Source organism: Oxyura jamaicensis, chromosome 3 (assembly GCF_011077185.1).
Source record: "Oxyura jamaicensis isolate SHBP4307 breed ruddy duck chromosome 3, BPBGC_Ojam_1.0, whole genome shotgun sequence".
Lineage (NCBI taxonomy): Eukaryota > Metazoa > Chordata > Aves > Anseriformes > Anatidae > Oxyura > Oxyura jamaicensis.
In genome coordinates this window covers 3,397,151-3,422,150 of record NC_048895.1, presented here as the reverse complement: position 1 = coordinate 3,422,150, position 25,000 = coordinate 3,397,151, and the positions used below count along the sequence as shown (strand labels likewise).

Sequence of the window (25,000 nt, the reverse complement as noted above, 5' to 3'; positions counted from 1 at the left end):
AGGACTCCCTCACCAGCAAATCAAGCCTTGCAGTCGAGGAGATTGGCTACATTTAAAAGTAATTTTCAGAAATCTACACAGATTTTCAATTTGGTAATGAAAGCCATAAGAGAATGCAGGCAGCATTTTGTTGAATATTGTTACTAATCCAGTGCTCACATTCGTTAGAAATTAAACTGCCCCGTAACTATCAGGCTGATGGCAGCCTGCCATTTCGGCTCAGTTGTAATCTCCGTTTGTTAATGAGTAGCATGTGCTAATTGTTGTCAGCATCCCTGCCATACAGCCTTTCCATAACAACATATTTTACCTGCTGAAAGGTGTTACCTCTTGCACTGTCAGCAGCCAGCTCAAGAGAAGGAATCTCAGAATTGTAGAAAAATGGTTCGGTTTTGCTTGGAATAGCATGAAGTTAAAGGTATACATTTTCATATCGATATGCAGACCCTCCTAGAGCCTCGTTCTGTGTATGCTACTTCAACCAGTAATACACTGTGGTAATACAAAGAAAGATGCTGCATGTTATAGCGGCACAGGGAACCACTGAGGGAAATACACTACACTGTAAGATAAAGTAAGGGATGCAGCTCCCAGCAAAAGGAAGTCCCAAGGTCTGAAAAGTTGGAGTGATCATATCTCATTATTGCAAACAATGTAGGGGGGGATTAAAACAAAACCTGACCTGGAGCCGCAGTGAAGCTGGACTGGGACAAGCGAGACTGACTCCGAAGAAGTTCGAGCTGATGACTGTGCTGCCCTCAGGTGGAAGGTCTGTCGGGAGGGGGAGGCCTCCACTTACAACGTCAAGCCAGAAGGAAAAAAAGAAATAAGAAAACGGAGGTGGGGGGGGGGATCAGCCCCACTGCATGCATGCACCAAACCAAGATATGCAGAAGTGTGAGCAAGAACGGTTATAATAGATGAATTCTCAAATAAACCAAATGTGCATTGAATTATGGCAGAAGAGAGCAATTTTCATCTAGCAAATTGTCAATCGGGTTTGTTTCCAGTTCATGTTTGAAATGCAAGGTTGGTGCTTGGCTTTTCATTTTATTTTTTAGCTGGGGGGATTCTAACAGCAAATACTGACTTGAAATAACTAAAACCTCATTGAAGAGCTCCAACACACACACAGCGCGACTGCCACGCGCTCTCTGAAGCGTATTTAGTATCACTGCATCCAGCAGATTAGTTGTTCGGCTGCCATAAGCAGCAATATTGTACATTCCTACATGTTAGGAATTATTCAGATCAGTTTTGTACAAATACATAGGGTCTGTTAAAACAAACTTTTTTTTTTTTTTTTTTTTTTTTCCCAATACACAGGAGCAATCTGAAAGAAGCACTATTACAAGACACGCTGACTAAAAGGAAACAGTCTTGTGAACTTTTGTGTGTGCACACTCATTCATAAATGGAACATAAGGACTTTCCCTGGAGTTTTAAGGGATGCACAAAGTAACCACAACGTCTCCACAATATCAAGGTACTTCTTCACTCCAGGGCAGCCAGCTAATCAGGGTTACGGCATCCCTCTGATTTGCTCTAAATGGAGTCCAAAGCAGAAAATCAGCAACTTCAGTTTCAGAACATGCATGAGTGATTAACTGCCACATCCAAGTGACTGCAAAGATAAAATTTGAGGGATCAGTCCAATATGCTGAAATCTGAAATGACTTTTTTTGCCAATTCCTTGCTTTTTTTGGCCAGAAGCAGTTACACAGAACACCTTTACATATAATTTGAGAGCTTTCTCACCAGTTTTGTTTTTTACCATTTGAATGTTAAGAGCAGTTCATTTTTTTCTTTCCCCCAAAAAAGACAGCAACAAAAACTGTTTAGGACCCAGGGAAAATAGCGTCTGAGTGCAGACAGGAAACACAATGCTCTCCTCCCTCCTGAAAGAACATTTACAAGGTTGGGCTGCAGCAGGTGGCTTTCTGCTAACCATCTTTAAACTGCCAGCAGTGTAACTGTGGCAGTGCTGCATGCCCATGGTTGCAAAAGTGCAACCCAGAAGCAGCACAGACACAAGTGTGGTGCCCTGTGAGGAGCTGCAAGTTGAAAGAAGGCCAGGGACAGGCGCATGGACTTCAATCACATCTTCACCTGCAGTGCAGACGCACCCCGAAAATATTTCTGCTACATCATAGCACCCAGAGGTGCTCTCAGCACAAGCTAAAAAGATGCATGCTAATGCTTAATAAAGGGTTGCTACTGTACTATAAATTCACACCTTAGCTCCATGTGTGCTAAGGTCCTTCAAAATGGGGACGAGAGAAAGGGAGCAGCTCAGCGAGGCAGTGCTACACTGCAACCTCAGTCCCGCAGGCTCCTGAGCACGTGGGGAGTTTCCTGCTGGGTTTCAAATGCAGAATTCAGGACCAACGCGTTTGGGAGCTTTACACTTGGTTCTGATATTGCCCATTGTTAGTTTTAAAAGCAGTGCTTCCAATGAAGCTATGGAGGGAAAAAAAAAAATAAACAGGCATGTGAATAAAGGTTTATAAGATTAGCTCTTAAAAAAAAAAAAAAAAAAAAAAAAAAGGAAAGAAAAAAAAGCCTTTTTTTGGTAATAACACAGCAATTTCTGTATTTAGGAAATCATTTTTCTCTCTTTACAGTGTTACTTTTTTTGAAATCAAATGGACCTAACTACACCCTTGTTTTCTTGCACAGAAATGTATACTAATTACTATCTGTCACAACCAGTGATCTATTTTGGGAGACCAAATAGAAGTGATTCAACTTACACCTTTTCCTATAAATAATAATAATAATAATAAACACAAAACCCGCCACAAAAACAAAAAACCCCGACAACTTTATCTTCCCATAATAGACATTACAGAGGAATGGCATTCATTAGATTAATTTTCCAGTGTAATTTCTTCAGGACAGAACCTGTCAGTTTAAACATTGCATATATTTAAAAAGTGTGATGAAAACGACAGAGCAGTTTGGCAGGGTGGGGGCGTGGGTGTCCATTCAATATCTATTCTCTATTCACCCTTGCAAGAGCTCTCCGTTTGCACGTTTTGCATCCGGGTGTAACTGCTAGTTGCAAAACGGGGTGAATTAGATGAGGATTTTGAATGTGGTTTTTGCGTTCCTGAGGAAACAGGTGCTTCTGAAGAATGACTTGCCTAAGGATGGAAGCCGCCACACAGGGAGGAGAAGCAAACAGGAGCAAGGTCAAAAAGAAGAGGAGTGGAAAGACACAAAACCAAGGAAGGGTCTCAGGTGGAGAGACTCTGAACAAAGCAGTAGGAGAACCCAGCTAATAAAGCTGGGGTGCAACGTGGCGTAATCACACTCACGTTGTACAGACCCCAGACTTTGTTTCTCTGTTGTTTTCCATACACTTTCTACTATGCTCTCGAATGAGGTCTTCTAAGCAGTCCCATCCAGAAGGAAAACAGCACAGAGCCTTCCATAAAAAACGAGCTAAGTGTGACAGACAGTTCAGAGCAGTGCCTCGCTTTCCCTACCTAAAAGTGCTGCCTATACTCACATCTCCCTTTGCAGGTCGAAAGGAGCAACCTAACATTATCCTTTACCGCTTGATGTGGGCTGCAGGTTTTATGTGAGCATGGCCCCACTGAAGTTACAGAAACTCTGACATGAGCAAACAAATCACTTTGGATTCACTGTATTGACCAGCTAAGATCTTCCTGGGTAAATCTTTGCTAACACAAGCACCAACCACAGACTACATACAGGATGTAATCTTGATCCCACAGAAGTATATGGGCAAAATTCAACTTCAATGGGGCCAGAATTTTACCTTATAACTTAAAAAATAAAAATAAAAAGAGAAACAGGGAAATTATAATATCAAACATTAGAGAGACAGAAAAATTCTGAGTTGAAAAAAGCTATGAAATAAGTAATTTGTTCTTATCCCAGTAAAAATGCCCACAAGTCTGCCCTATAGTTTTATTTTATGGCCAAAAAGTAAAAAAAAAAAATTCCTGTTCACCATCTGATATATGTCTTGAGGTATGATGGTGGATATTTAAACAGAAACTGAAAAGCCTTTATTTAAATCTGTAAGTACCAGGAAAAAATCTTAATTTTTTTTCTTTTTTTTTTTTCTTTTTTTTTTTTCCCCCATTTACTCTCCTGCCGTGAGTGGACCTCAAAACCAGCCAAGTCCATTGCTTCCACAGCAAGTCCAAGGTCCACAGTCTGTAGCAGCACTGATAACCATCCCAGAACACATGGAATCCTTCTGGATGTATTTCAAGACCTCTTTTTTCTTCCTGCTACACAGCTGTCTGCAGACAGTCTAGCCTTTTTCCTACCTTATCTATTATTCACAAAAAGAATTATTTTTATAGAAGTTAATGCTTCTTTTCCACAACTTTTTATGATCAAGGTGACTTATAAACAGCTGCAATAAAAATGGTAGTGTTTCTTTTTTTTTTTTTTTTTTCCTCCATACAAGAGCATTCTCAATAATGTTTCAGAGAGAGCAGAGAGGCTAAAAGATACGTGACATTCATAGATTTCACCCCTGAAGCCACAAAAACCACACTAGCAATTTCTTCATTTGACCAAAATGAATGGTCATCACAAAAACAAATGTAAGTTTGGTATCACTGATTTGGCTGAGACAGCTTAGGGGCTTGAACTTAATAGACTTCCTCTGACAGATTAGGATCTTCTGGTATGTCTGCATCATCCTGTCACAGCAGATAGCCAAGTCCAAACCACAGGCATGGGTCTGCCCTTGATCCATAACCTCAGAATACAAAATAACTGGCTAAAGAATGTAATAAGACTCCCAAGGAAATACCTTTGAAGACAGTATTCATTTTAGTTGTTGGTCTTTTTCTTTGGGGGGGGGGGGGGGGGGAGAGTGCAGAGAAGACAATTAAGCATTAGGAACTGATTGATGCTTAAACAAAATGCCTAACAGTAAAAGCAGATTTCTATATTCCAAAGGACCAGGCACAGCCATCCCTAAGAAGGGATTAGCTACTATCAGATGATATTACTACTGGATTAATGGTGTTTCATATTCACTATATTTATTAAAAAAAAAAAAAAAAAAGTTCTCTTTTAAGCAGGATATAAGTGATTTGTATAAAACCTAAAAGCCAAAAACAAGATTTTATTTTTATAGCAACTTGACGTATAGTATTCGCTTCATTTATAAATCCTTAATTGAACTAATTTTTCCCCCATTGTCTGGAACCTTGAATTTTAAGTCAATTGTTTTGAGAGTAGCACAGCCAACAAAAATAGTAAAGCAACGTGTGACTCCAGAACTGATGCTTTATATTCCAGTGGATATTTTAAGCAGTTCTTATTTTAGAGAATTGTTTTTGTAATAGATATACTAAAGGTGATCATTTTACTTTATTGCTAGTCATTGCTGACTGAAATATTGTGCCAGATGAAAGTAATTACTATGACTATATTACTTTTCTAACCTGTTCGGTGTATTGCATCCCAGATATTTATAGTGTGAAATTCTGGATACTCGCTTGCAAAAAATAAAAATAAAAAATAAAATTCACATTGCTCTTTGCTCTGGCATTAATTATGTAAAGCCCATATAGATGTTATCCAGCTTCCTTCCCCATCTGTATATCTTAGAGCTGCAAAAGGTTTCAGGAAAACTCCAATCTTAATGGACAGATGACAAAGCTGAACAACATACTCAGATGTCTGTGTTACAAATGAGAAAAAAAGAATCTGCTTCAACCAGAACTGAATCACTCAGGTGAATTTTTAAAAAGGGATGCAGGGAACAACCATATTCTTATTCAACATTAATAGCTACTAGCCAAAATTATACATTAAAGAAAATCATTTGTTGAGGCATCCTTAGGATTATATTCCCTGGAGATGGAAACGGGCCTGTGTTTCTCTCACAAAGTCACATCTGCTTGGGGTAGACTTTTTCCAATTCAAATGATAGTAATATATGCGCAATAAACTCACTGTTATAAATATTTACCGTAATATCCATCTTCTTGGTTCTCCTGCTACCCAAACCAGCAGCCATGCTACCGTAAATCAGGGGAAGTATTTTGTAGGAGCTGCAAGCAGCTGTTATTGTGTGTCTGGAAACAGCCATCCAAGCCGAGGCAAATGACGCAGGAGAGACAGTAGAAACCGTGGCAGGCTCCACATTTCAAACGGCTGCACTTCTACTCCACTTCTGAGGTAAATGTGACGTTTTGGTTAAAGAAAACCAATGTATGCACGGGTATCAGTGGAGGAGCCAGTGATCTATCTGGCCCACTGAAAGCTTTTGGATATGTGGGAGAAGTTAACTTCACCTGACAGCATGAGATGCATCACCTCCTCTACCAAACTCACCCAAATATCATTCTTTCAAATGCAAACATTGCATTTTTTTTTTCTTGGCATGGATTATCAGTATTGGCAAGTGGCGGTTCTTTTTCTGAGCAGTGAAGTTACTATGCTGTGTAGAGGACATCTTGCTACAAACATTGTGAATGTCCATTTCAAACCTCACCATCTTTCCAAAAGAGAGGCTTAAGCAATTGCTACCACCATGATCTGTGATGTCTCCTTGAAAACAGCACAGCAGCACCATTTATTCACACTGGACGAAGGGAAGAAGATTTTCATGTCCCAACTGCTCTGTAATCTACCAACCATTGTGAGCCCTAGGACAAGTGCTTTGTGATGGCCACATAAATTTCAACCACCTTCATTAACACTTTACATAAGGAACTCATCAATGTTGAGAATAAAGAAAGGAAGCAGACAACAGATAGTTTTATAAAGATGACATTTCGGCACTCAGATTTCATTCACCTAAGATAATACTTCTGTTTCTTTGCCTTGAAAAAAACCTTATCTTGGTTACCTCGAATGCCATGAACTAGAAATGTGGTTCAGAAGAGCTAATGACAACTACCAAAGAGCAAAACCTCAGCCTTTCTTGTTGTACTCTATATTAGGCTCCATTCATACACAACAAGGCTAGAAAGGGAGGGGGGCATATTTACCCACTTCATCGTGGTATTTCACAACAGCGCTTCTGTGGTGACTGAGTCTCCAAATAAGTATCTGTCAATATACTGTACATGTTTTAATCTTAATCTTTAGCAGCTAGGGCTAAAAATAAGCTGTACATGTATTCTTCTGGACCATTTCCATCAGCATTATTTGTTATTAAAGGAAAAAAAGAAAGCTAAAATAAGATTTCTTACAAAAGGTAATTAAGCAGTATAATATAGTAATAAGTGGAATGAACAATAAGGAGTCGTACTAAAATATATGCCTCGTGCAGTAGAGGACTGGTGTTTCAGGAGATTAACAATTATGATCACCAGTCCTCTTCTGTTTCTGTAATACTCCACACAATCTTTTTTAAATTACTTTATTAACCTTTCCTCCTAGCACAGAAGTGCCCGATTATAGATAATATTTCAAAATCATCTGAGGTGTAAGTGTGTTTGATTTGCTCAGTAATTATTTGTCTACTTTATTACATTGGCCAAGCACACAAGCTCCTTGACCAGTTTTATTTCAAGTCCAGTTAAGAACAGGGTCGTATCATTTTGTGTGATCACTCCCTTTGGGCCCCAGCGTACCTGAAATTTCATGCTGGAGCTGGTAACTTGTTCACGAATACCTCACATTCTACACGGGCAGAAAGCAGTCGGTGTGCTGCCATTTCAGGTCACAGGGCCTGGTGGTAACAGAGGAGTTTCATGCACACATGAAAGAAGTTGGTTTATTTGGACTGCATTGCAGGCCAAGGACTTTTAAACATGGGCATGCAAATTTGCCTTTCTAAACCTAAAAGGGTGTAAAAACCCTATATATTTGTCAATGCATGCTCTTACATGATAATTTATTCCCAACATTTCACACAACACATTATTTCAATTTGGATCTGAAGTATTAGCCCATTACCAGTTCCACTACTATCTGCAGCTTCATGCTAAACATATGGTGATCACAGAAGAAAATATGCATTTCTAAAACACAAGCCTGGAGAAAACAAGCGAGTATGAAAATAATAATAATAATAATAATAAAAAAAAGCAATGAAAAAGTTTTCCTCCTCCAACTTTGCTGCCTTGTAGGAAAGGAAGATAATGTTTACATTTTTTTAAAGATGAAAATGCAATGAGATGAAACACGGTACACAGTTTATTCCTGAGGGCCACCACTAGGATAAAAGCATAAAGCCTGGGGACTTTGTTTACTGTCCACAATCAACAAATCCCGAAATCTCCATATGCAGCAGGTTTCTAAAGCTCTGTTAGTAATACTGTATATTGCTGGTCAACTCAGTCACCCATAGAATTACAGTGTAGGGTATGGATGCCAGTATTTTAGACCCAAACCGAGCATAAAAAACACAAAGTAAAATTCAGTGTCAGCACAAAGTTGACAGCGAATGATTATAACAGCTTCGAAGCTTGAAAAAGAGTGTAAATAACTAGGATCCCCTGCGGGCTCACTCAGCCTGCATACATAACAACTGTGATGGACAGCCACTATGGTAAAGTATAAAAAAAAAAGTCACTCTGCAAAGATGCAAAAATTTCTCCTGCAACGAGTCTTAACTGTCACCTTTCTGACTAAATCAGCTACTTTCATAGAGAGGAAGTATCTATATTGTAAGGCGCACATTCTCGGAACAGGCTGCTACTCCAGCAGGTAAACCATTAACACAGCCTGCAGTGCTAATAAGTCTCGGGAATTATTTCTTTAAAACAACCGACTCAAAGCTCCACGTTAGCCAGCCCTTCCTCTCCGCCATCACCCAATTAACTCCAGCAAGGAGACAACCCAGATCACAGAGCAGAAGAACCTCAAACAAGGCATGGCAATGAACGCCAGAATTAAAATCCTGTTATCTACCATGACACAAATATTAGTCAGCTTTTTCCTCCTACATATGTACACGTACGGGCCCAATATGCACCCACAGTAATGGCTTTCAAGTGCTGGCAAATTGCAGGCGGGTAGAAGCCCGCAGCCCCTGCCCGCCGTGACAGCACTGTGATTATCGGCTCCCCTCCTCGGCCGTGGCAGCAAGCTGGGAGGAGGCACATAGGAACAGCACGTGCCTGCATGCGCCTATGGATGGCTACTGCATCTTTGCCAATTCATTAAGAAGAAAGCTGTTTGACTTTTTTGTTTTGTTTATTTACTGCAAGATTTCTATTTCGGATTTAAAATAGCAGGTTTTAAAACTTTCCTCTTGACACACTTCCCTTCTATTTATCTGAACAAAGTAAATGCCTTGAAATCCCACCCTTTGGTCACTGGACAATCTCTTCTGAGAGATTTGTTTTTATTTAGGCTGAACTGGAGTTCATAAACATGACATAGGGACTTTAGTGATGATCAGCAGTATCTACTGAGAAAAACAGGTACATCCGGCCAAAAAATAAAAAGTAAAAGTGTCTCATGAGATAGTAAAAAACAACAACAAACCAAACCACAACAAAACACAATTAGGTTCAAGTTACAGAAAAACAGAGCTTCTCATCTTGCAAGGTGTCAAATGCTCCCTTCCTTCACTGAATGTAAAGAGAACTGACTGTGCAGCACCACCTGGGTTGTGGTCATCAATTTGGTGAATCAGACATGTAAATTATGGCTTTATAATTTTATGAGGTGAAAGAAGTCACTGTGGGGTCTCTGAAAATCCTGAATATGTTCAAGGATGACCCTCAGCAAAGAGCTTACGTTCACCCATAGCAATACAATCCTTACGCTTTGCAGGTGCTTTTTGATCTTTCTGCTGCTGTTTATTCAGAAGCTTGCAATTTCTGTCCCCACTTGAAAGAACAGTGATATCCAAAGGCTGTTTCTGAAAGCCAGCACAGCTGCAAGGATTTGTTTTAGTCCACTTTGTTTTCTCTGTGCTATAAAAATGTGTCACATTTTTGAGATGTCCCTTCAAGAAATTAGAGTATGTGAATGGTGGGATAGGTTAATCTTTTACAAACTTGGGCGGTGTTGTTCTATTCAAGGAAATCCAGCTCTTTACGCGACAGTTGACTTGGCTGAGAAAGGAAATAAAGGTGGGCATCCAGCGCTCCGCTGGGGGGCTGCTGGGTTTTGCTGGGTGTTTGTTTTCTTTCATCAGGGCGCCAAGAGGCTAGCTCGGTAGACAGCCTCTCTGCACCTCAGCTTACCTGCACAGTGGCAAAATAATTACTAGCCTATTAAGCATAGCTTTTTAGTTCCTTTAGAAAGAAAACAGTTTTATAAGATTAAAGGTATGGAAATTCTGCCCAATTTCACAATTTACATCTGACCTGGTGGCATTGCTGTTCAAACTGAAAGCAAATGATCTTTTCTTTTATATTTTATCTTGACACCATGATGCTAGCCTTTAGAAACTGGGACAATAATGGAAATGCATTTGCTTTGAAACAGGTCTTACTAAATCCACCATCTACAGGTGAGTTATCCCTGACTTGGGCCAGAAGCCGTTGTAAAAATCTTAGAAAGAATAACAGGATACAGCAGCAGCAAAATTAAACAGTCGTGTTCATAGCAGAACAGTAACTGTAAAAAGGGAAATTCAAAGTTGTCTTTTAGTATTTCTTCCTAGGAGTGGCCAACAGAGCTGCAAGCAAAGCAGTCCTTGTTAGCCAAGCTAAGTGAAGCCGGATTTGTAATCTCACAGAAATAAAAGGCAGAGCAGTAGATATTGGAGATATTATTCCATACCAGAATTAGCATAACCCAGCACATCGGAATATTAAAATTTAACAAGGATTTCAAACTGTCCTTGTATCACAAGCAGAGAGTCATGTCACAGGTTTTTTTATTGGTTCAGCAGGATAGGTGTAATTGTATCAATATTTTAATGCTTGATGCATATTGTCTGTGATAAATTGCCTGCATAAATAAAAAGCACCAATATTCAATTGCCAATGAAATAATCACACTTTCTAGATCTTTATTATATCATGCATTATTTAATTACAATAATCAGAATCCTTTTGAAGGTAAAACAAGATTAAAAAGGTTTTGTTTTATTGGATCTATATATTTGATTTACACTTTATATGTTAGCTTTGCATTAAGAATTTATAAGGCATCAATTCAAACGGTGATATTACAAGAGTTTATTCCTTTTGTAATTAGTACAGTACTCTTAAAGTACTCTGGCTACGAGAGATAATATTTCAGTATTTTAATGAGCTTTTTAAGTATAATTGATGTAACAATCGTTGAATTACACATTTCTACCTGAAGAATAATGAAGGAAACATTTTAATGAGAAATTTAATCATTATTAGCAAATGATCTACTAAACTGCCATTTACTGACATTTAAAAGCTTAATAGCAGAAAACTGTATTTTTGTACATCTGCATCTCTACAGATGATTATCTTAGTTGCTCAGGTTTTCTGGTATAACTTTCTCTGTTAGGCTTTTGTTGTTAAATTTAAGAAAAGCTTTCTTTAACTCACAGTTGTCAGCTTCATCTGGAAACTATGGGGCTTGACATGTATACAGATAATTTAAATAAATTAGCCCCTTTTCAGCCTTCAGCATTTTTTAGTTTAAAAGGACTCATCCTTGTGAGTATTCATGTTTGCATCAGCTTTATTTTGATGAATGCCCTGTAACCTCCCTGATAGCACCTCAGACATGTGGCTACCACAGCATTGGCAGCAATGTGTGAAGCTACCATGTTTTCTTCACAAAATAAAAGACTAAAAAATGATGATGATGATGATGATAATAAAGACCCTTGATTTGTGGGGTGGTCATTGCACGTGTGCCATGAGAATCGACATGAGTACAGGACCTACCTCACCTCCACTTCAGCAGGACCTTCTCCACAGGCACACACCCACTCGACGCAACGTTTTCACAGAGCTAAGATGCTGCCCTGGAAGAGGATGGTGCCATGAAATTAGACAACAGAAACTCACATTCTTCTAAACCTCTTAGTTTCTAAGTCAGCCTCCTATGATTTATTGTTACGTGCAATCAGGCAACTCTTTGCAGTTTGAGCAGGGGAGTATAAGGATTTTACTAACCTGAGAAACTATCTCCAAAAAAAATAGGAAAGGGTAGCAAATCATAGTGACAGACAGACATAACAGGTATATACAACGTCGTATTCGGGATACTGCTCAGCTCATGAGAAGCAGAGCAGGGGTGTGGACATGTGCTGCACTTAGCTTGAGATGCTTCTAAACCCAGCTCCACCTAAGGTTCCTTCCTTTCAAACCGATAGTGCTCTTCTGAGCAATACTGATTCGTCATTGCAGCACAGTACTAGACAGGGTTGGTCCACCATAGAGAGGTTTCATTCAGTGAAATTAAAGATAAAATTGAGGTCCCATTCTGCTCTTTTCAAGTGGTGACTCACTCTCAGAACAAAAATCAGGAAAGCAATGAACAAAAATACATTAATGAAACATTTTAAGTAAGAGGTTTCCTCTTCATGACTGCAGTTTCTACACCCATCCATTAATAAAAGTTTCTCTTCACGCCATGTGGGGACCAAAAAAAATCCTTCTTTCCAAATGTTATTGGCAGAAAAGACTAGAAAATGGACAAAGGAGTCACTGGATAAAAAGGGAACATTTCTCTTGCTAGTAATGGTCTTCCCTAGCTGTGATAGAGGGTAGAGAAAATCTAAAGTCTAATCCAGAAAACTAAACAACAGCAACACACCAAAACAACAACAAAACACCACACAGACAATAAGCCACCCAACCATGAAACTAGAAAGAAGATGAAATTAGTTTCCTTACCAGGAAGATCTCCTCTACAGACAGACAATTAATTCCTATTCATGACACTACCTAAGGTATTTCAGACCCATCAAATTACTTATCTCTGGTACCTGACTGCCTCATTATCACATTTAGAAAGATTAAAAGAAAAACTTCCTCAACTGAGTAGTGATACACTGGGAGTCCGTTTGCTCCTTTAGGACAAGGAGGATAAAAAGGGATGGAAGGGAAGGTAGGAGATCCCGAAAGAATGCTCTTCACCAGACACTGCCCGCCTGTGTCAGGGCAGCTTTGCTTTCACACACACACACACACACACACACACACACACAAAAAAAAAAAAAAAAAAAAAAAAAAAAAAAAAAAAGATGCCCTGCAGCAACATTTCTGCTCCAGATCAAAATCCTCGAAGCTCCAACAAAGCTTCCTGACAAAATCACCCAGCTCTGCTTTTGCTTGCACATTCCTTCACTGTCCCCAAAAGACAGCAGTCTCACTTGCATAAAATGTCGTTCTTCTCAGAGCCTGAAAAGGGATAGAAGGCACAACGAACAACACTGCATCGCTGCTCCCCCCTTGCTCAGGAAGAATGCTTCTGTACATCTCCACTTGGAGAGGGGGCCTCCTAACATTCCCCAGCAAGGCTCTGGCTGGCTGGCTGACATTCATATTCCAGGACAAAACTCATAGCATCATTAAGCAAGGACTGCAGAGACCTTCATACACGGGCTTACTGCCCAAAAAGCATTTAAAAAAGTAAAACATCTAAAAATTATATCCTGTACATATATATTCAGTCTCATAAATAAGAGACATTCAGAAAATCAGGTGCACTGCTTAGCTGTTGTGATGATTTAAGGGAGATACCAGGGAATATCAGCCAAAGTGACACAGAAAGCAGAAGTGGACAAAGGTGAGTAATAAAACTGGGGAAAAAAATCCTTGAGCCAAAAATATATCAAGCCTGACTCCGCTGATGTGTTTCCACTGCTTAGAGATGTAGTGCCATTCTCATCTGGCTAATTCCAATTCAGCATTTCTTTGATATACCTTTTATAATTTTCAGTCTAATTATAATGAAAATCATTTTTCAATGTAATTTTGTAATAAAAATGTTTCCTTATTTCTCATTACCTAAGAACATGATCTTGCACAGCTACTGAGCATGCTTACAATGTGCATAGTGTATCTTCTTTCTTAGCATTTAATCTCTTCATAGTCTACAGATGTCAAGAGGTTCAGATTAAGCTTGTTAAAGATCTGCTTCACTCTAACTCACTGATGATTATTTATTTAGCAGTTTTATGTAACCCTGTCATTGATAAGCACTCTATTAATTTGCCGAGGGACAAATCAACACTAGTTATTTTTCTACTGGCTATTAGATTCAGTGCTGCTGTTTGTTACAAACCACTTGCCAGTTAATTATAAATTATGGGTCCTCTTTGCCTATATTAATTGATATCTCCTCTGCCTTTGTAATACTAGACAAATAAATTGAAGGCAAGATTTATTAAGCAGTGCATGTCTTCCATCTCTTGATTAGTATTCTTTACTTTTTAAACATTTATACTTGTTTATACAGGTTTGACAGCAGAACAGTACATTAGAGAACTGATCCTTGGGGTGTTTTTGGGGAGACAGGAAGACTTATTTAAGAGCTTCCCACAAATTAAGTTGAAGTGACACACAATTTAAATTAAGCAATTTTTAAACGCTCCTTTTGATTTTGGAAATTCTTAGCTTGCAGTATCTTTCTGTACAGAAATACTCCACATCGTTTCCAGAAACTGGGTATGTACGGGTCTGCATTCAGCAAGCACCATGCATGTACTGCTCTGTTCTGTATGTCCAACCTGCTACGCTTGGGTAGGAGAACATATACACGCACAACGTGTATAGAAAAAGCCATGCATGGGCATGCACACAGAGCTCTATCTATCTGTAAAGCACCCCAGCTAATAGAGAGAGATTCTCCATCGGCTATTTTCATGCAGAAAGAAAGGTTTTTCTGCTTAGAGCTTCATTTTCCAAACCTGAGGTTGTAATGAGTGGTTTCAGAACAATGGGCTGTGGCCATTTTTAATTTGCACGAGTGCAAATTATATAAAGTAATTGTACAGGCTGCTCCATTTATGTAGGATCGCTAACTACAGGGAATGCACCCTTTCAGAGAGATGCTCACAGCCCACAAAGAAGCAAGTGTCAAAATTCATGCCATGTACCTTTGAAAAGAAACTTGATTCTTTTGCTGCCTTGCCAGTGCAAAGTGCAAAGGTATAATGCAAAACTCTGCTCTGGAGCCGCTTCTTTGGTTTCAAAGGAATTCCCAACAATTATACCACCACTGAAATTCGCCCACAGGAACAAAATGCTCAGTCATTTCAGTAAGTTCCCATTTTATAGCATCTTATTTCCACCCGCCAACCTTTAAAGTCCACTCCTCAAGTATTCATCAGGCTATAAAAGGTTTTACCCTCCTGCCACTTGACAGGTGTCAGGAACCATTGATCCCAGAGATTACGGCTACTCTCCAAGCCTAATTATGGACAGGTCTTTCATGCAATTAATAGCTGCATATGGAGTGCCCTAAGTGTTTTGCTATATATTACATTAGATAAATCCAGAGAAGGCACATTCATGACCCTGTGGATGAATGCCTTGCTGTATTGACTGTTCACAAGCAAGCTCTCTCTCATTAACTAACTCTTACGATGCACTGATTAGTATGTGTGGGGGGGGTGTGAACATCTGTATCACCCTCACAAAGAATGTCTGCCCTAATACTTCCATAGCTCTCCCAGCTCATGGTATATCACCTATAGCTCCATGATCACCGCCCTTTCGTAATCAAAACACACAGAAACATGCACCTGCAACCTACCTGCAGCTCAAGTACTTTTTTGAGTATTTATATGAAGATGACCTGACACAACTTACTGAGCTGCTTTGAGAAACACCAAAAGAATGAAAACAAGTAGCAAGATGTAAATGCGTTAAGGGCATTCTTGTAAGCACAGAGGAAGAACTTGGGTTTTCTATCGTGGCAGACGCTATGACCACCTGTCGGTAAGCTTCTCTCTTTAAACTTAAAGGCTATTTCTTTTTTTTCTTGAGCATCTTTGTATCCCCATACACTCCCAATGCAGCTCAGATTAGAACAGTCCGAGAAACCCTGCTTAAAAAACAAATGCAAAACTAATTAATGCTATTTGTCTACTTCACCAAAGCCATTATCAGATTCCAATCATTAGTAAGGTTTATGAAAACGTTTTGAGACCTGCGGACAGACTGTACAATGGAAACGGGGTCACAATAAGTAGTAGCTATTTCAAAAAATAAATCCAGCTACCTTAGACCTTTATAACTCGGCACTGATTTGGAAGAATAGTAGCAAGAAGTATTTAACTTTGTGAACAGGATTATATTGAAGACCGAAGTAGGACAGAACAATGTCAGAGATACCCAAAACAACCAAGGCCACACAAAACTTGGAAGCTAATGCAACTGCAGGGTGACCAGGCAGAGGTGAAGTCAAACTGAGTGAACGAGCCCTCTCTTAACCAGACCGAAACCAACCTCAAGCTGCTAAGGACATATTCAACACGAGACTTCCCTACGTGCAGGAGGGCGGTTGGAGAAAGCAAACCGGATGCACAAACTGTTCCTCGAGCCTTAAACAGAAGCAGCAGAGATGAAAACTAGTATGGTCAGACTTTAATTGGTTCTGGAGCAATTTGGCTATTTGTCCATGAAAAGGCAGTCGTACCTGTGGAGTCAGCAGCGACAGAGCATTTATCACCAGGGGGAAAGACACGCATGCTTTATGGGCTGCACAGCATGGAGAGGTTGGTGGGGAAGGGGCTGGGGGAGGGCTGCTGTGCTGCAGAACCAGGGTGTCCATCAGGGCTCTTTTTGGTCAGCGCTGTGTGCTATTGCAGCTGCAGCAAGGGGCCCTTCTGCGCTCTGCCAGAGGGTGAGCGAAGCCGCCGGCGACACCAAAAACCTCCAAGTGGCAGCTCCGCGCTGCAACCAAACAGCCGCAGTGATGGCAGCGGGTCCCAGGTAAGGAATGGGTAAACCTCTTCAAATGAAATAGGAAGCGACCTGAACTGTTGCTGTAAACCAATTTTTTTTTTCCAGATTCACAGAAGTTTGAACAGCTTTCTTGTTCTATTTTCCATTTTCTTTCAGAAGAAATGTAAAATTGAGGCCTTGACCACTCAAGGTCATTAAAAATCCCATTAACCTTTTCACAAGGTAGGGCTTAAGTAGGGTTAATTAAGCAATATTGCTTCACAAGGGTCTGAAGAAGCATTTTTCTTTCTAGTTTCAAAATATATGCCAGTAGGTTTGCTTGCCTCCCACAAGTTTTGTTTTAATTTTGCACACACACACACACAAAGCAGAAAATAATGCAAGAGCCCACGTTCACCTGGTTCAAATACACACCTTGAAATGCATGGGTTGCATACATCTGACTGAAAACGATACCCATGATCATTTAAATGCAATTCAGGGGCCGATAGAATGGTTTATACACCATGCAAAATGTTCTGAAAAAATATTTGTACACTACAGAAAAACTCTCATTGCTATAATGAATTAAAGAAAATACTGAGTCATTTTCCTCAAACCATAAATAATCATTTACACTTATTCATTGCTGGGTGCTGTAAGCATTCTCAGAAAAAGAACTCAAAGAAAAGATAAATCAGTCATAAAAAGTGAGAGAAATATGATAAACTATCTATTAGGCCAGAGAAAAATCTGCCACACAGATCTTGGAAACTGTCACCAGACGAGGAATCTGTGACTTCCATCTGTAACTGCCTTCAATCACCTTCCTCCGTACCCTTCATCAGCACTCCCGGTACACATCATTATTCTATAATTATCAACATACATTGATAGTGATAGCCAGCCAGAATCCCATTTGCAAGGTTCTTCCTAAATCCAAGGGGGATGCAGCTCTGAACAGTGCAACACGAAACTTTCTTGTGTACAGGAACCCGAAACTACCTGCAGACAGCAGTCACAGCAGAGGATAACCTGGTCTCACGCGTTGGTAAGGCATGGCAAAGCCACCTAGCAGCATGCAAAAAAAATAAACAGCCTGCTTTGTTCAAGAACTTAATTATGTAATTAATTAAATCAGACAGTAGCAAATTCAAAACAGATAGCCCCCCCCCCCCTCCCCCCCCGAATAAATAGACTACAGGACTTCCTGCCACAAGATATTCCTGCTAACAACTTAGCTCAATTAAAATCATTAGGCATTTATGTGGCTAGCAAGCATATGTAAGAGCAAAATACACAAATAAATGCTAAAATAAAACATGTTTTCACAGGCACAGATTTATCAGAGAGCTGAAGGGGACCGTATCTCCCGCAGTAACAGCAGCACCAAGTGGCACGTCCCTCGGAAGGGTTATTAGAAATTACGGCTTTGGCACGGGAACCTTTTCCTGAAACACTTCCTATTAAATACAAGCAGAAAGTGGCAATGATCACTTCCAGCACAAATTTGGAACTTCTGGGGAAAGCTTCTCTGTATATTTTTTTCTCTCGCTAATCACCTAAACACCTAACTACCAGCACGATGGTTCATGGCAAGCTGAGCCTGTGCCTGCGTGTAGGATGGCGTGGAAAGGAGGATGGCGTGGAAAGGGCACGAACATTTCCTGGCAGTGAACTGAACACTGCACACCGTCTGGTTTGGTTTGTGCCTGTAAGATGCAGTGATACTAGTCAAAGAGAATATACAAATTAACATCTATTTATCCAAACAGGAAATAAAAATATTTTAAGTCTTGACTTTATCCTAGCTTGGCTAAATCTAGCTGATTTCAATGACAGCCCTCAGTCCCCACCAAGACTTTAAAAATTTGGCCTATTCTGAATGTCCTTTTTCACCAAAAATTGAAAAAGTAGTACATAAAAACTATGAAAACTGAAAGTCCGGGTTGGTTGTGCAGATATGGGGGGGGGGGAGGGGGTCAGGCACTGTACGGTTAAATGAACAGTCAATGAAGTTTTATGAAATACTCTGAGACAAAACTTTACTCACAGCTTATCAGGAATCCAACTTCTCCAGAATATTTACAGACAGAATTCAACACCTTATAGCGTCTGCATGATGTGCTGTACACAAAAGCATCTCCATGCTATGCAGAGAGAATTCAAACAGAGAGGTGACTTGCCCCGAGCCACAGCCAAATTCAGCATCATGTGGAGAGTTAAAAGACGCATGGTTTTAGCTCTGAAACCTATGTTCATATCAGCAGATCAAACATTACCTGATGGGACCCGTCTTTATTGAGAAGGAAGTATCTATTTTCTGGTGGAGTGGGAAATACTTCTTAGTTTTCGCTGTTAATATTCATTTTATGAGTTCTGTAGTTGAAGATCATTAAGAGTATCTTCTTGGGATTTCACTACCATTATGCATTACCAAAAAAAAAAAGAAAAAAGAAAAAAAAGAAAATAAAAGAAAAGAAAAGCACAGAAGAGTTTTGATGCAAAATTTACTTAAGTGTGTAAATCCCCTGTTTTTCCTCTATTTATTTTAAACCCAGAAAGGGTGGATAAAGGACCTAAAAAATAAATGCTGGATGAATAGGACTCTTGAGCTATAGAAGTTGTGCTGTGAAAATTCCACTTTGTCTGGCAAACACTATTAAACAGAAATCTATGAACAGCATTTTTTTTTTTCCATTTCATACAGGGGGAAAAAAAGAAATCAGATCTGACCCAGTGACTTCGATGACAATGGCAAGAGTCCTACTTTGTACAATGAGTTATAAAGACAGATTTTTTTTACTCTTGGGTGGGCATTTTAACATTCCTGGCAACAGAGCTTCGCTACTAGACTTGCTGAGATCACTTACTAGAGCTCTGGTTACTGGCACCAGTGACTCTGGGATGTCAGAGTAACCCTGACGAGCCCTGCTGGTATTTTTTTCTTTTTTTTTTTTTCTTTCTTTTTTTTCTTTCTTCCAGATTGGCTTCCAAATTACATGATACAATTAAGAAAGCATTGCCGAAGTGCAGATTGCTATCGTTGTCATCTCTGTTTCTGGAATTTGAGTTTTAGGTACACAAACTTCATACTTTTACGACAATTTGGGTCATTTCCAATTGGAATTCAAAACCAGGTGTCAGTGGTGAAGTGCCTCGAGGCTATCAAAATAACTGACTGTGTCACCTTGTCCTCCTAATGATCCTTATATATTTAACATAAACATCATAAAAGTAAGTGCTTATTCAAGCAGGACCACTACATATGTTTACCTGGGCTTGTTTTTCTAACTTGGACTGACTATAAAAAAATAACTGGAAAGAGAAAGATATGTTAACAGCTACAACAGAGCATCAAACTATAGATTTGGAAGTTTGATGCTTGATGATGTTTCAAATAAACCCCAGAAGCTATTCTTGTGGGGGGTCATAATGGCACATGCGACCTATTTTGAGACCATTTCTTTTCTTACAGTGCTGTGTGCTTATCATTATAATGATAATATTCAGCATTTATATGGCTATTTACATCTTTTAAGCGCTGTACCAACAACTAATTAATCCTCACAACACCCTGTGGGGTAGGTAAGTATTATTATCCCCATTTTATAAATGGAGAAATTGAGACAGAGGGGAAAATGTGGCTTGCTGGAAGGCACTCAGCGAGTTAGAGGCAGAACTCAAATGAGAAAGCAGGGGGTTCCCGGCTCCCAGGCCCACACTCCGACCACTCAGCCAAACCACGGTGCCTCTCTCAAGACTTGGAGCCTCTTTTTAGAGACACCATTTTATATCCAAGCTTGTCCAAAGATCTCCCAGCACTATCCAGCATGCACTGCTCCCATTATATGCTCAAGACATCTCAATCTCAACAATCTGAAGCAGTGGGACGTTTGCCCAGACAAGCCGAGCAGTCTCCATCCTCGGAGGCTCTCAAGACCCGACAGGGTAAGACCCAGATATACCTGGCGTGATCCGGCAGCAGATTTTGCTTTGAGCGGGAGGTTGGACTGAAGATCTCCTGAGGTCCCTCCCAGCCTGACTTGCCCTATTTTATGAAGTAGATACCTTCTGTGATGACGTTACAAGTTTCCCATTACTTCACAGTCTCACATTTAATTTTTTTTTTCTTGGTTCTCCCTTCAGGTTCTTTGACCTAAACTTGTCGTTTGGCAGGCATACCTATCTGCAACATCAGCTCTGTACCAACATAAAGAGATAAATAGAATACCATATAATGTACTTAGCAGTGAAATAAACCTTATGTAACTTCTATAAACTTCATATCCAAATTTTAAATCACCCCCAATATGGTGCCCACTGAATTTTCCCACGAGAAAAGACAACCTCTGGATTTTCTTCCAGCTGTGTTTCCCAGCAAAGCCAGATCAAGAACCAGGATAAAATAAAATCTTGAGGGTTGCTGTTAGGATCGGTAAGTGTCAGGCTAAGGGTTCGTGGTGTTGTCACTTAGGTACACAAGTCCATACTTTGTATTATGGGATGGAAAGGAGTTCTGTCCCTGTGCAGCCCCATTGTCATCAACAGTGTTGGATTCAGCTCAAAAGAAGAAATTGGCAATAGCAATATAAATGCTCTTGGAATGATTCTCTGCTCAGCTGACCCTCCTTGCTGCAGTACCTCAGGTAAAAATCAATGCTGATAGCCCAATGCACAATCTCCTCAGCAGTAGCTGGTTACTTACGGGAGCTCAAATTCTTTCTGGGGAAAAAAAAAAAAAAAAAAAAAAAAAAAAAAAAAAAAAAAAAAAAAAAAAAAAGGCAACAAGGTTTTAAGAAGTGCTGGGTATCCCCGCAGTTCCTACCAAAATGAACCCCAGCTGCTTGGGAATGTTAGTTATTTCATTCTGATACCTAACGGGAACTGTTGGTTGCAAAGCTGCTGTAGGAATTGGGCTTTAAATGTCCTTACCAACTCCCCTGCACTCCTATAAAAGATTATCTGTACCCTTCTGCGTATACTTCAGCAAACAGAAGAAATGATAATACTCTGACTACTTGGAAGTAAAATTAGCAGGCACGTTCTCAAGTAGGAGGCAAAAGATGAGGCTATACTAGAAACAGATAACACCAAAAGATAAGCACATGCATTTATACACAAAAATACGGATTAGTTTATATAGCCACAAAGGAAGGTTCTTCATGATGCAATAATATGTACTTTTTCTTTCCTGCAAAGCCATAATTCTGCTTGAACACTTGAACTGGCTGCACAAAAGAACAAGACAAACCCAGCCTTTCTCCCAGCCCTCCCTCTTCCCCATCCAGCTCAGAAATACCACGCACAGCTGAAGCCCTCACCGGCCAGCTGGGATTATCTGCTGCTGAGATGCGCGATGCTTCTCACTTGTACCATGCAGGTAAAAAAGGGCCTGGTTCCCTGTTGCCTTATTCTGACCACAGCCACTTCCATTAAGAAGGAAGGGATTTAAAACACGAATTTGATAGAATGGTTGCCTTTCACCTGTGTGTGTGGTCCCTCATGGAGAAAAACATGGGTATCGTTCTGTAAAGTTTACTGGATAATACAGCTATTTTATTCCAAGATCGGATCTATACCCTTATCTACAGTCAAGCAGTTTATCTTGGGCTGAACTAGAGGAACCATTTTTTTTTTCTTTTTTTTTTTCTCCCTTTTTTTTCCAAAAGAGTACGAAAATCCCAACAAAACCCAAGAGGAGCATCTCAGAATCCTGTATTTGTATGAGAACATTTTTGTCTCCTATTTTTCTCTGTCTGCGCTTTTTCAGGGTGAAGCCAAAGTCTAACCTGCATTTAATATTCTGAGAAATCATGTTTAGAAATGTCTACAACAAACACATGCGTGTTTGGCCAACTCAGGCTGTCTGTTAGACACTTGTTGGAAACACTGCATCCTTGCTCTCCATGTGCCGGTCAGTGTTTTACCAACACACCGAGAGCTTCCCAGCTTCTCTCCTTCCTGAGCACCTCGCCGTGGTGCTTCACCCCGTGGTTAACTACAACACGAGAGTGGCTGGACTTACACAAGTGGCAGAGTTAGTGCAAAGCAGCAAAGTTTCCCAGGTTAAGAAAGGAATGCAGCACAATAACGTCAACAGCCTTTTAAAATACTGTATACACACACGTGTAGCCTTTATATACATCACTGTCTACGAGGATACACATTTGTGATTACAGACAGCAATATAGACAAAGCTACTATGGTTAAACCCTTTGTGAGAGTTATTAAGCTGTTGACAATATGAGAATCAGATGAATTTACCACTGGTTCGGTAATTGTCTTTCATATATGAGCAACCCCCTACATACAACTTTTATGATTCATCATATTTATTTTTTGTTTCCTCAAGCAACATCTTTTATTAGTTGCACACTCACTACAGAAATTTAATTTCTGCAAGAGAACAACAAAGCAGTTGATTATTATTATTGAGAATCTGGTACAACACAGAGTGAAATAAAATCTATAAGGCATTAAAATGACAGATTAGGCAAGAGCTGTATTCATTTACAAGTGTTAGAACATCATGTTAATGCCTCACAAGCACAACATAAAATGAAAATCAACTCTTTCATGCTGCTTTACTAATACTGCAAAGCTCCACGGAGCACAAATAGTAGTCCCTGTTAAAGAGGCACTGTCCTTTTGTAGGTTTTACATGCAGCAGGTTTATCATTAACACTTGACAAAAAAACTGTCTTCAGGTACTCACTAGCCATAAACTTTACATTTTTACTACTTATCAATTTGAAGATGATTATTATTGATCTATGCTAAACTGCGTATATTAAGGGTATGGCTGTCTCTTAATGAAATTCTAGATTTGGTGCACAAAACCTCCTTGGTTAGAAATACTCATTTGGAAGGCTCTATGTTAAAAACTTTGCTTTTCACAATCACTGCAAGGCTATCATATCCAGATTTACATTCATATTAAATTTTACTGCAGCTTTATTTACTATCAAAATCTCTGAACACGAAGTGACAGGACATGCAAATAGGAAGACTTGAAATATTCACTTCACTCACACCAATCCAATCACTAGTGTACCTGTTTGATGGCATTTGTATTCTTTTGATCATACTCCATGTTATTAATGTCATGATTTTCTTGGACATATCACCATTCTTCCCCTACTCTTTTTTCTTAAACTCATACCTCATCATAGCTGAAAAATATGAAAACGATACACTGCTTAAGAATATGATGTTATTTGTTCAAATTGCTGTGTCTTGAAAAAAAGGAAATCAGTAGATTTTGTTTAGTAACAGCTACATATATAGGTTGTTAATTTTTTTTTCCTCGATGTGTTCTTAGTGATTAAACAGCTGTAAACATTTTGAGGGACATCTATACTCAAAAGGATACCTGTCCTTCATACAGACAATGGGGCTGTATCAGTACAAAATTCAGTATATTATGGACAAATGTTTAAAGGTCTAGATAAATGTTTTCAGATTTGCCAGCCTAGGTACAGCCCTAACTCCCAAATGAAGGTATCTTTTGACAGGTGAAATGGAGCACAGGACAGACCTCAGTCCTGGCAGCAGGACAGCAGATGAATGACTTCCTACCTCCAGTTCCATCACTTCCTTTGGGTTCCAGCCACAAAGGCACCGTAGCATAGAGGACAGTAGCATGTAAAACAACTTACGTGTAAAAATTAAAATTATACATCTAAACTCAGTAAATCATAGATAGGTCAGATGCTTGAGCACAGCTATCCTCATTCTGAAAACTGCTGTAAGAAATGCTGGCTAGGGCTGTACAGTGCCCAAGTAACGGGGGGGTGATCTTTACCCCACCCATTATACACTATCATTTGAAGAGATTACCAATAAGGAAATATGCAAGAACAGGAAATAACACCATTTACGTTCCTAATTTAGCAATAACAACAACAAACTTGTTTACCATAAATCCCAGGACAATGAATCTCTCTAGTTCCAGTTCCAGTTTTAGCAAGTGTTCAACAATGCTGGCCAAGAGCTGCGCATGAACACTGACCTTGTATGCTAACCTGCTTGTGTACCACAGAAATAATGTCACCAAGATATCTTCTCCAGGAACCCCCAAAAACTGTGCCCTCTGGAAAAAAAAAAAAAAAAGAAAAAAAAAAAGAAAAAAAAAGCTCATTTTCTGCCTAGGTTGTTTAAAACTCCTTACCGACTCCCTGAAACACTACCACTGGTTTAAACAGAGAAGAGAAGAGAAAGAGAAAGAGAAAGAGAAAGAGAAAGAGAAAGAGAAAGAG

General features: G+C 39.6%; 1 protein-coding gene across 2 annotated transcripts in view; it reads right to left on the bottom strand.

The window, feature by feature from the left end:
* Nucleotides 1–25,000, bottom strand: part of LOC118164008 — a 455,411-nt gene that overhangs the window by 161,688 nt on the left and 268,723 nt on the right. The window contains exons 3-4 of one of the 2 annotated variants that reach the window (XR_004749292.1): nucleotides 11,787–11,866; nucleotides 1,320–1,624 (exon numbers count right to left, since the gene is read on the bottom strand). The exons of the other annotated variant lie outside the window; for it this stretch is intronic. The gene's annotated coding sequence lies outside the window, so the exon portion shown is untranslated. Of the gene's footprint in view, nucleotides 1–1,319; nucleotides 1,625–11,786; nucleotides 11,867–25,000 lie in introns of those variants that run through there. 2 annotated transcript variants of the gene reach the window in all.